The 10,241-nt window shown below is 34.0% G+C and overlaps 1 long non-coding RNA gene across 1 annotated transcript in view; it reads left to right on the top strand.

Moving 5' to 3' along the window:
- The first annotated feature begins 538 nt into the window (after positions 1-538).
- The window catches only part of LOC117024547 (uncharacterized), a 37,607-nt gene continuing 27,904 nt past the window's right edge, over positions 539-10,241 (top strand). Inside the window, exon 1 of the long non-coding RNA XR_004423482.1 lies at positions 539-702. This is a non-coding gene — a long non-coding RNA (uncharacterized LOC117024547). The remainder of the gene's footprint in view (positions 703-10,241) is intronic.

The raw sequence follows: 10,241 nt of genomic DNA, 5'->3' as shown, positions 1-10,241 counted from the left end.
TTGCTCTAACTCCTGGGATCATTGTCTATATATGAATCATGAGCATTTATGAAAGGTCAATTTAAAATCTCAGTTATTTATTTTGGATTAAATGGTGTTTTATGACAAGGATGCATGTTCAAAATCATTCCAGTACACTGACATTTTTGGTTTGAGTTTGTTGAGAGACTACATAAGATATCTTTATAACCAAGCCATTAGACTAGTAACGGGCTAATTGATTAATTTAATCATACAAATAAATGATCAACTTTGATAGAATTTATCAAGTATTTGGTTAAAACTGCCACATTTTGCCATTTTGCACATTGAAATTATCAGTTTTAATTATCATGAAATATTTGCCCTAAACAAAATTTTAAATAAAGGTGTTTGTTCTCATTCTTGTGATGTGGAAAGTTTGGGTGGCAATTAATAGAAATCACTAAATAACATTTTCATTGCATTACCAACCTGCAATCTTGATCTATAGATTTGAGAAATGAGTTTTGATAATCTAATTGTTTCCCTCCTAGGCCTTTATGCTCCATATTGAACTTGCCAAAGAGAGAAACAGAAGGCATCACATATCAAGAGTCATGTAGCATCTCCAGAAATCCAGTATGTTTTCAAGATGTCCGTCTCCTGAGTACTGAGGTTCTGTCTATTGAAACCCCAATATGGTCACCATTTACCAATGGAAGCATGTGGAAAGCAGTTGTGGTAAGAGGAAGGGCTCTTTTCCTATCTCATCCTTTCTGTATATTTTTGGTTACAGGGAACGACACTTCTTTTTTCTCCTATAATCTTTTCAAACTTTCATCTGTCTCATATCTTCTTAACTTTGAATATGTAAACATCAAAGAATTTCTTCTGAGACAAAAAGTAAACAAAGCTGATGCAAACAAATGCACATTTTCAATGAGTCTCAAAGAATCCTTCTTAAAGTTAGACTGTGATCTCAAAGCCTTTAGTTCTTACCCCACTACGTACCTCAACATAATAACTACACCAATAACATATTTTGGTGGAATGAAAAATGGAAAACTTCAAAAAAGGGCTATAGAAGACTATTTAACTTATGAATGACATTTTGTTTGATTGAACAAATGCTCAATTCACAACAAAATATTATTTTACCTTCTGCAGCAGTTTCTTATGCCTTAAGCTTGTATTTTACAGGTACTTACCTAAAAAGCAAATTTTTTGTTTGTTTTGTGTAAATAAGCTTTTTTTCTTTTTAAAGGTGAGGTGCTGTTATTTAACAGAACTAAATCTAAGAGACAGCAGCAGAGCATGAGGTATTGTAATCCTAGTGACTGATTTGAAACTCAGCTCTACCGCTTACTAGTTTGACAATACTGTAGTACTTCATATTTTCTGCAGGCGTATAATGCAAACAATAGCAATATTTGCTTTAAAAATATGGACAGATTAAAGGCATTGATATGTGCAAAGCACTTAGGACATTGCCTGGCACAGTGAAGATGTTACCTCTTATTAGTACCCAAGTAGCCTGAAGCTGAACCCTTCTCTCGTATCTGTAACTATCTGTAACTCGCCGCTATCTGACTGCTTGACTGCATATAAGGGGACTTCAGAGCTGAACTAAAAGAGAGACAGAACAAACATGACTTTCATTTAAATAATCTAAGGGCAAATTAATCTTACATACTGCCAAGATACACTTAATGATTAGTCCCCAGGCTGATTCATCATCAGTAGTTTGTAGCTAGTTTGTTTCTTACCCTAGAGTAAAGCTGAAGGCACTTCTTTCGTTAACAAACTAGACATTAATTAAGGTAAGCAGGGGACCAGAATGTATAATTGCTATTGTAAAGTATAAAGAACATTAAAAAAACCCACAGTGAACTTTCTAATAAATAAAAATACAATTCTTCCTAAAAAATAAAATAGAAGAGCATCTCTTTTTGAAGAAATGTACTTCAAGTTGTAGTAGAAAAAAAAAATTAGTGAAACTCTATTCTACCATTTTTTTAGCTATATGATGCACAGAATGGAGAAAACTTTAGAGCAGACTTTGGTCAGATTCTTAGAAGTTAAGCAGGATACTAATTCAGATCCACTGAGGCTGGTACTTTGATTTCTCTATAATTGAAAGCATTTCCATTACATTTTTTATGTCACTTCCTGAGTATCCCATTAATGCTGTCCTCTTCTTAATTTTCCTAATTTTTCAATATCAATTCTATGCTCAAATTTTGAGTATTACTATTGATTTCTTCCTTAATCCTCATAATCCAATAAATCACTAGTCATTTTGTTTCAAAGCCGTACTAACTCTAAATAAGTTATTTCTGTACACTCCTACATATTATGGCATTATAGTTTAAAGCTCAACCTCTAGAATTGAGTGTTCTGCATATAAACCTCTATTCTGCCACGTGATCTTAAGTCAGTCCTTCCTTTGTAAAATGAGGATGAAAATATTACGTATCTCAATGAGTAGTTATAAATATTAATGCTATTACACATTATAGCATTATGTGTAATGCTATACTTAGCATGGTATACTTGTGCCCTGCTGTGGAAAGCTTCAACACACGATGGCTATTATTACTATGTTGTTAATATTGTTGTTTACATTGTCATCACTCTGGTAGGTCTCTACTGCTTCTTTTGTTTCACACAGTAGTCTTTCCTCCGTCATTCTCTCTCATCACCAGTCATCCTGTACAATATTGTCAAATTAGTCTTCTGACTCTATACTGCTTGCCCAAATGCCAAATTGTTTGTCTTGGTGCCATACATTCTCCATTCTGTCTCACTCTCTCTAGTCTGTTCTTACTCTAATCTTTCCTACTCTTTTTTGTTTATAAGGAGGGCGGAGCTCACAGTGGCCCATGCAGGGATCTAACCGGCAACCTTGCTATTATTAGCAACATGCTCTAACCTACTGAGCTAACCGGCCACCCCAATGTTACTCTACTCTTATACACTGATATCCTAATTGGAGTATACCTCATTTCATGAATATGCTAGATACCTTCCTGCTTTTGAACTTTGCTTATACCATGCTTTCTGCTTAGGTGCCTTTATTCATTGCAATCAATGATATTTATTAATTCTTTAAATGCTACATCAAACACCACATCTTTTGATAAACTTCTGTAGGTTCCAAGTCACAAGTGATCTTTTGATGGTTTTCTTCAATTGATTGATCTTCTATAACATTTTATGTTTTCCTCAGGTTGCTTATCTTTTTCATGATGTGTCATATACTTCATGGTGTAGTTGGGGTTGTGCTGGCCATGTCTCCATGACTTTACTGTGAACTTCAAAGGGATGGATCCTATATCCTAAACATTTTTGATCACCTAGATCAGTGATTCTTAGAGTGCAGGGCGGAGCCCAGTGGTGACATGAAAGATGGTTTTATGTGGTACATATTAGGGACTTGAACAATATAGTGAGAAATACATTACTTTTTAAAAATCCTTATGGTTACATCCAGAAAGAGCCCCCTGTTTGGTGTTGTTTCAAAAACCTTTCTAATAACTATTTTTTTTTAAATAAAATTTTACAGACTTCATACTTAGAACCTTCAGAAATCAGCCATCTCTAACCAGTACCTTAATAGTTCTGTTTTATTTTCATTGTATACATTTTTCTATTAAGAAACCATACTGACTAAACAACAGTATAGGTAATATGGGGATTTGGGAAAAGTAAGTGAAGGTAGACTAGCAATGATCAAAGTTTGTCACATAGCTCTGTCAGAGTGCTCCACTGCTGGTAGACGCTGAAAAGGTGTTGAGTGATTCTCCCATTTCATATGTGTCAGAAGAGAGTTGTTGCAGAAGGGGGTCACTGATTCTTATCTTTCATTACCAGCATAAATAATCCAATAGTCACCACCACTATTTTTTTCATCAGTTGAAGTTTCTAAACTGGTGTCCAACTCTGTTACTACAGTAACTCTGTTACTACAGTATGCTGGGAATAGTCATCAATTCATGTTAAAATGCTCAGACTCCTTATGTTGTTTGCGCAGAACCTGAGAAAGACTGAATAAATCTTATTTTCTTTTGCAAGGAGTTGACTGTAATGATGGTATTTAACACCAAAAAGAAGGCTGTTATTGCTATGGATTGAATTATGCCCCCCCTCCACAATTCATATGTTGAAGCTCTAAACCTTAATGTGATGGTGTTTGGAGATGGGCCCTTTGGGAGGTAATTAGTTTCAAATTAAGTCATAAGGGTGGACCCTCATGATGGCATTCATGCCCTTATAGGAAGAGACACCCACCAGAAAGTTTGCTCTCCCTCTGCCTTGTGAGCTTACAGAGAAAAGATGACTATCTGCAAACCAGCGAGAGCACCCTCACCAGATCCTAGCCATGCTGGCACCTTGATCTCAGACTTCTAGCTTCCAGAATTTTGAGAAAACAAATTCCTGTTTTCTATGACATTTTCTTATGAGAGTTTGAACAGCCTAGTATAGTTATATAACTGGCACAATCCTATCACAATGGGACCAGAAGACATTTATAGAAGTTTCTAAGAGGAGGAGATATTTCAAAGCTTCTTTGGAAAACATGCTGCTATTATGGCTCCTCTGTCACCACTTCTGGCAACTATATAACCAGCCAGAATGATACCGGCTGCCTCTAAAAGCCTACATAGAGTAAGTCAATCAATGGTCTGAGGATAGGAGGCTAAGAATATTTTCTTATTCCCCCTCAAGAGGTATAACCTCTGAAAAATCTGTGCAAGTATCTAAAACTATGTATAGTACTTAAATTGGGAGAACATTTATATGCCTAAGCACTGACACTACTGCAGAGACCTGAGTAAAAAGGGACCAATGTGAATCCACCTTGTATTTCAAGACATAAATTTATACATCTAAGTGAGTAATAAAGCCTAATAAAAGGTCACTTGAACATGAGTTTTGGTGATGTTCCTAAACATTATCTATTCAAAAACCATCTTACATAAGATGGGGATTGTCTTACTGTTATGTCTTCATCTTTGCTGTCACCTGAATGAGTCAGCCATTGTTCATAATGAAAATACCATGAGTCACATCTTTTTATCACAGCAGATCATGATCTCCAGTGATTGATGTTAAAAGGATGGCTGGGTCCTTCAGCATGTTTTCTTCCTGGCAGTTCCAGCATCTTCCATAGTGTCATTAAGCCACCTACCACCTCATAACTTTTGCTTCTTTGTTAATTTTATTCTATCACTACCTGTTTTATTTAGAAAACATACAGAAATCAACAAAAAGAACAACAACAAAAAATATTTTAATATTGCTGTTGGCCTTGAGATTAAAAGTATTTAGCTAAATTATTTTATTTCTTCATTAATGTCAAATCTTCAACAATTCTACTGTTAATAAATTATTTGAGTAAATGGAAAGAAAATAAATATAGAAGTTAATTTATATATGCTAACAAGAAACCATATTTTTTTTTCCCCACATTGGTATTATAGAAAGAAACAACTTTTTAAAAACATGTGGTTAGCGATCAAATACTACATTTTCAGCTAAAATATATTTTGGGATAATACGTTTAGGGAACAAAGTGAGTCCAAATTCATGTGTTAGCTCTGGATATTATAAATTATTTGTATGTGTGTTATAAGTATTGACTTGATAATACTTATGATTAAGAACACTCATTTACGTCCCAAGCAAAAAGTGAAAAAGATGAGAGGAAGAATGACATCTGCTGCAAAATGCTAAATAAGACATCCTTTGCGTGTAACTCCCCTCAATAACAATTATTTGTCGTCCATCTACAAACAAAAGTGACTTTATGGGAGCTTTGGGATCCTGGTTGGAGATTGTGACGTAATATTGTATACAGCAAACCCTAAAGATTATACCAAAAACTGTTAGGACTAATAAATGAATTCAGTAAAGTTGTAGGATATAATATCAACATATAAAAATCAGTCACATTTCTATAAACTAACAATAAAATATCTGAAAGAGAAATAAAGAAAATAGTCCCATTTACAATAGCATAAAAACAATAAAATACTTAGGAATAAATTTAACCGAGACAGTGAAAGATCTGTACACTGAGAACTACGACTCTGATGAAAGAAATTGAAGAAGACAGAAATAACTGGCAAGATATCCCATGTTCATGGATTGGAAGAATTAATGTTAAAATGTTCATACTAGCCAAAGCCATCTATAGATTCAATGGTCAAAGACTACAAGCTTCCAGTTATGAGTAAATTCTGGAAATCTAATATTCAGCATGGTACTATAGTTACAATACTATATTATATACTTGAAAGTTGCTAAGAGAGTAGATCTTAAATGTTCATACCACAAAAACAAATCGTAATTATATTAGGTGTTGGATGTGTTAATATCCTTATTATGGTAATCATTTCACAATGTATATGTGTATCAAATCATCATGTTATACAACTTAACATACACAGTGTTATATGTCAACTATATCTTAATAAAGTTGGAAAATGGGAATGATTTTTCAAGGTACAGATTAGGTGCAGGGTCTGGGGATTTATCATGCTTGGGACACTGTGAAGTCCCCATTGTGTTTTGCTTTGTCTCCCCATTAAAAAATTTGTTGGAGACTTTCCCCCTACTATCTTGAGATTATATAATGTGACACAAAGGACTAAAATAATAAAACCATATTAAATTATGTTTATTTTTATCATTTATCAAGATTAAGGAGAATAAGTACATACAAAAGCAGCCAAAACTGCTAATCTCAGACGGCAAATGTCAATCAACAGAAAATAATGTCAATATTCAATAAATTACAAATATATTTCTAACTAAAAAATTAAGTCTGATAAAAGTAATGTGATTGGATGAATGCATAACTAGACATCTGCCACTCAGAAGCTAATCTTTGAATTCGCACAGACTTTTGGAAGCATCTCTTTGATGAGTGATGTAATGATGTTAATCAAAGTGGAAACACTGTTTAACAGCAACTACCTCTCTTAAAGACCATAAACACAGCCTAAGGTGGGATATTAGTCAGTAAACAAGAAATGTAAAATCTAAATTATTTATATCTTTTAGCCACAAGAAATGTTTAAGAGCTGGAAATTGGTGTATGAAGCTCTTGTTAGTTGTTTTGTTTTTTTTTCTGTATTGATAGATTTTGAACATCAAGACTATAATTTTATTTAGTAATAGAAAATTGATTTGGCTTAAGTTTCAGGGAAATATCTATTTGCCTCTACTTTTAGAATGCTTAAGCTGCTACACATAGCAACAAGAATGGTGCAAGTATTTTTCAGTGGACAATATTATTCAACTAAAGCAGAAGTGGCAGAAGCATATCACCACAGAAAATTCCCCAAGAAGAGGCTAAATTATGGGGAATCTACAACTAAAATTACATTAGTGTTCTCAAACTGCAGGAAACTTGCTAATAGTTGTGTTCATTAATTTTATCTTCTTTGGTTCATCAATTTTTATGTTTTTGACTGTGAAAATGACACTGTGCTTCCAGCCTGAAGATTATGTCTTCCTTTGCGATGTTTTTTTTTCCATTATCACTACTGGTCCAAATTAGATTAAGCTACATGTGTAGCATCTAAGCAAAACTGAGTAAATAAAGTGTATGTTTTATGAATGAACCAAAAGATTACCAATTAAAAAGAACAAGGCACTAAATATTCTTCTATGGGAAAATGTTGTCCTCTTAATGAGGCCAAGACCAAGGGCAACAAGACTTATATTTGATAGCAATCACATTCAGATTAAATGACATTGTGTGAAGATGAAACCATAATATGATCACATTTTATGCACCAAGAGATAAGGTTAAGGCAGGTTAGACAAATCATTAGTTAAGAGCATATTTTGCTCAAGATGGAGATCTTTTGGGCACACAATATCATTTTCATGTCCTTTTCAAGCCTGTATCTGTCTATGGAGGAAAAATGGATATCTCCCCCATAAGACAGAAATAGGCTGTGGATATGCAGCTATGTCCAATCAGCAGCGATATGCATAGTAATATGTGGCACAGCTTGTGTAATGAAGTTCCCAGCGTGCAGTCTGGAAAGGTATCCTCCAGTGTGTAGGGTGATTTATTTCCTCTGTCAAGAGGCAGGACAGCCAGGACTTGTCCTTCCCTATTCTACCTGCAAAAATACTCTGTCATCTTGGGAAGTGGTAATGGTTTCTGGGAGGGTTGTACAGGGGCATTGTTTTGAATCCTTCATTTAGCTGGGCTATTTCCCATTCTGTTAAATTCTGTGACTGGAACATTAATGGGGATTTCTTCAAAAACAAAGCAATCTCTAGGGAGAAGGACTATCAAATCCCACTATTGCCTTGAAAGCAGTATTTAGAATGATGACTACAAACACTTTTGCTGTGGAAAATGTATATAGAAAATGAGAAGGAACAGCTTTGTATATAATTTAACAACTTTCTCTGTAGTCAGGGTGAAAGAAAAACAATGTCTTTACTCTTTAAAATTATTTAGAATAGCTGTTATTTCTAGAGCTAAAATGTAGCTATTAATATAGTTTTTCTTAGGCATTTATATTCTATTTTGATCTATAATTTTAATTTCCTTTTAATTTTTTTGAATATATGGAAGTTTGTCTTACTACTGCTATTTTCTCCCAAACCAGAATTTTATTTTTATTTTTATTTATTTTTTATGTCTAATATTTTAATTTTTTATACAGAGAATATATTCATGTATTCGTTATATAATTAAAATTTAATTTTAAAATGAATACATCTGCACACAAAATAGCTTCCCATACATACATCATTATGATATAAGGAATTTGAATTAAGTAAATGAGGAGATAGGATGAGTTTATAGAAATTATTTAGAATAACTTTGTGTTAAGTGCAAGACGTATATTTTTTGTTTTGTTTTGTTTGTTTGTTTATGACTGATGGTCTCTTTCAAAATATTTTTTATTAAAAATATAGCTAACTTACAATATTACATTAGTTTCAGACGTACACAATAGTTACTCAACATTTATATGAAGTGATCATCATGATAAGTCCAGCAACCATCTAACACTGTACGATGCTAGCGCAATATTATTGACTATATTACCTATGCTGTACATTACATCCCCATGGCTTATTTGTTTAATACCTGGAGATTTGGACCACTTATTCCCCTTCATCTTTTCCCCTCATTTTTTAATTTTTCAATTACAGTTGGCATTCAGTATTATTTTGTATTAATTTCATGTGTACAGCATAGTACTTAGACACTTATAATTTTAGAAGCGATCTCCCCTGACTAGACTAGCACCTAGCTGGTGCTATACATAGTTATTGCCATATCATTAACTATACTCCATCTGCTTTGTTTTACATCCCCATGACTATTTTATAGCTACCAATTTGTATTCTTAATCCTTTCACCTTTTAAACCCTGTCCCCCAACCCCCGCCCTTCTATCCCCCTGACAAATCTAGTACCCACATAATATCGTGCATAGTTATTACAATATTATTGACTATATTCCTTATGTTATACCCTACATCCCCATGACTACTGTGTAACAACCAATCTGTACTTCTTAATCCCTTCACCTTTTTCACCCCACTGACTTCTCTCCCATCTGGCAACCATAAAAATATTCTCTATATCTATGAGTTTGTTTCTGTTGTGTTTGTTTGTTTATTTTGTTCTTTAGATTCCACATATAAGTGAAATTACATTGCATCTCTCTTTCACTGTCTGGCATACTCCACTCAGAGCAATACTCTGAAGGTCCATCCAAGCTGCCACAGATGTCAAGAACCCATTCTCTTCCATGGCCAAGCAATATTCCATTGTACATATGTACCACCTCCTCTTTAGTCATTCATGCATCAGTGGACACCCAGGATACCTCCACATCTTGGCCATTGTAAACAGTGCTGCAATGAACATATGGATGCACACATCCCCTCGAAGGAGCATTTTGGGTTTCTTCAGATAGATATCCAGAAGTGGGATCACTGGGTTCTTCTTTGTCTCTTGTTATAACCTTTGTTTTAAAGTCTATTTTGTGGTAGACTTTTTTTTGACACCCTCTGGTATAACTACAGAGGGTGCCAAAAAAAAATGTGTACACATTTTAAAAGAGGAAAACTGTGTTAAAATTATAATACTCAATATAACCAATAAAAAAAATGAATGCAAGTAATGTTTGACTTCTGCAATTACAAGAGGTGCTCAAAGTGGTTACCATCAGCATCCAGACACTTCTGATTATGGCAAACTACTGCTTGAGCAACGTTGACCAAAGTGTCCAC

The sequence above is a fragment of the Rhinolophus ferrumequinum genome, chromosome 7 (genome assembly GCF_004115265.2).
Source record: "Rhinolophus ferrumequinum isolate MPI-CBG mRhiFer1 chromosome 7, mRhiFer1_v1.p, whole genome shotgun sequence".
Lineage (NCBI taxonomy): Eukaryota > Metazoa > Chordata > Mammalia > Chiroptera > Rhinolophidae > Rhinolophus > Rhinolophus ferrumequinum.
Note: the sequence above shows the minus strand (reverse complement) of the source record. Positions and strands in the feature narration are given on the sequence as shown.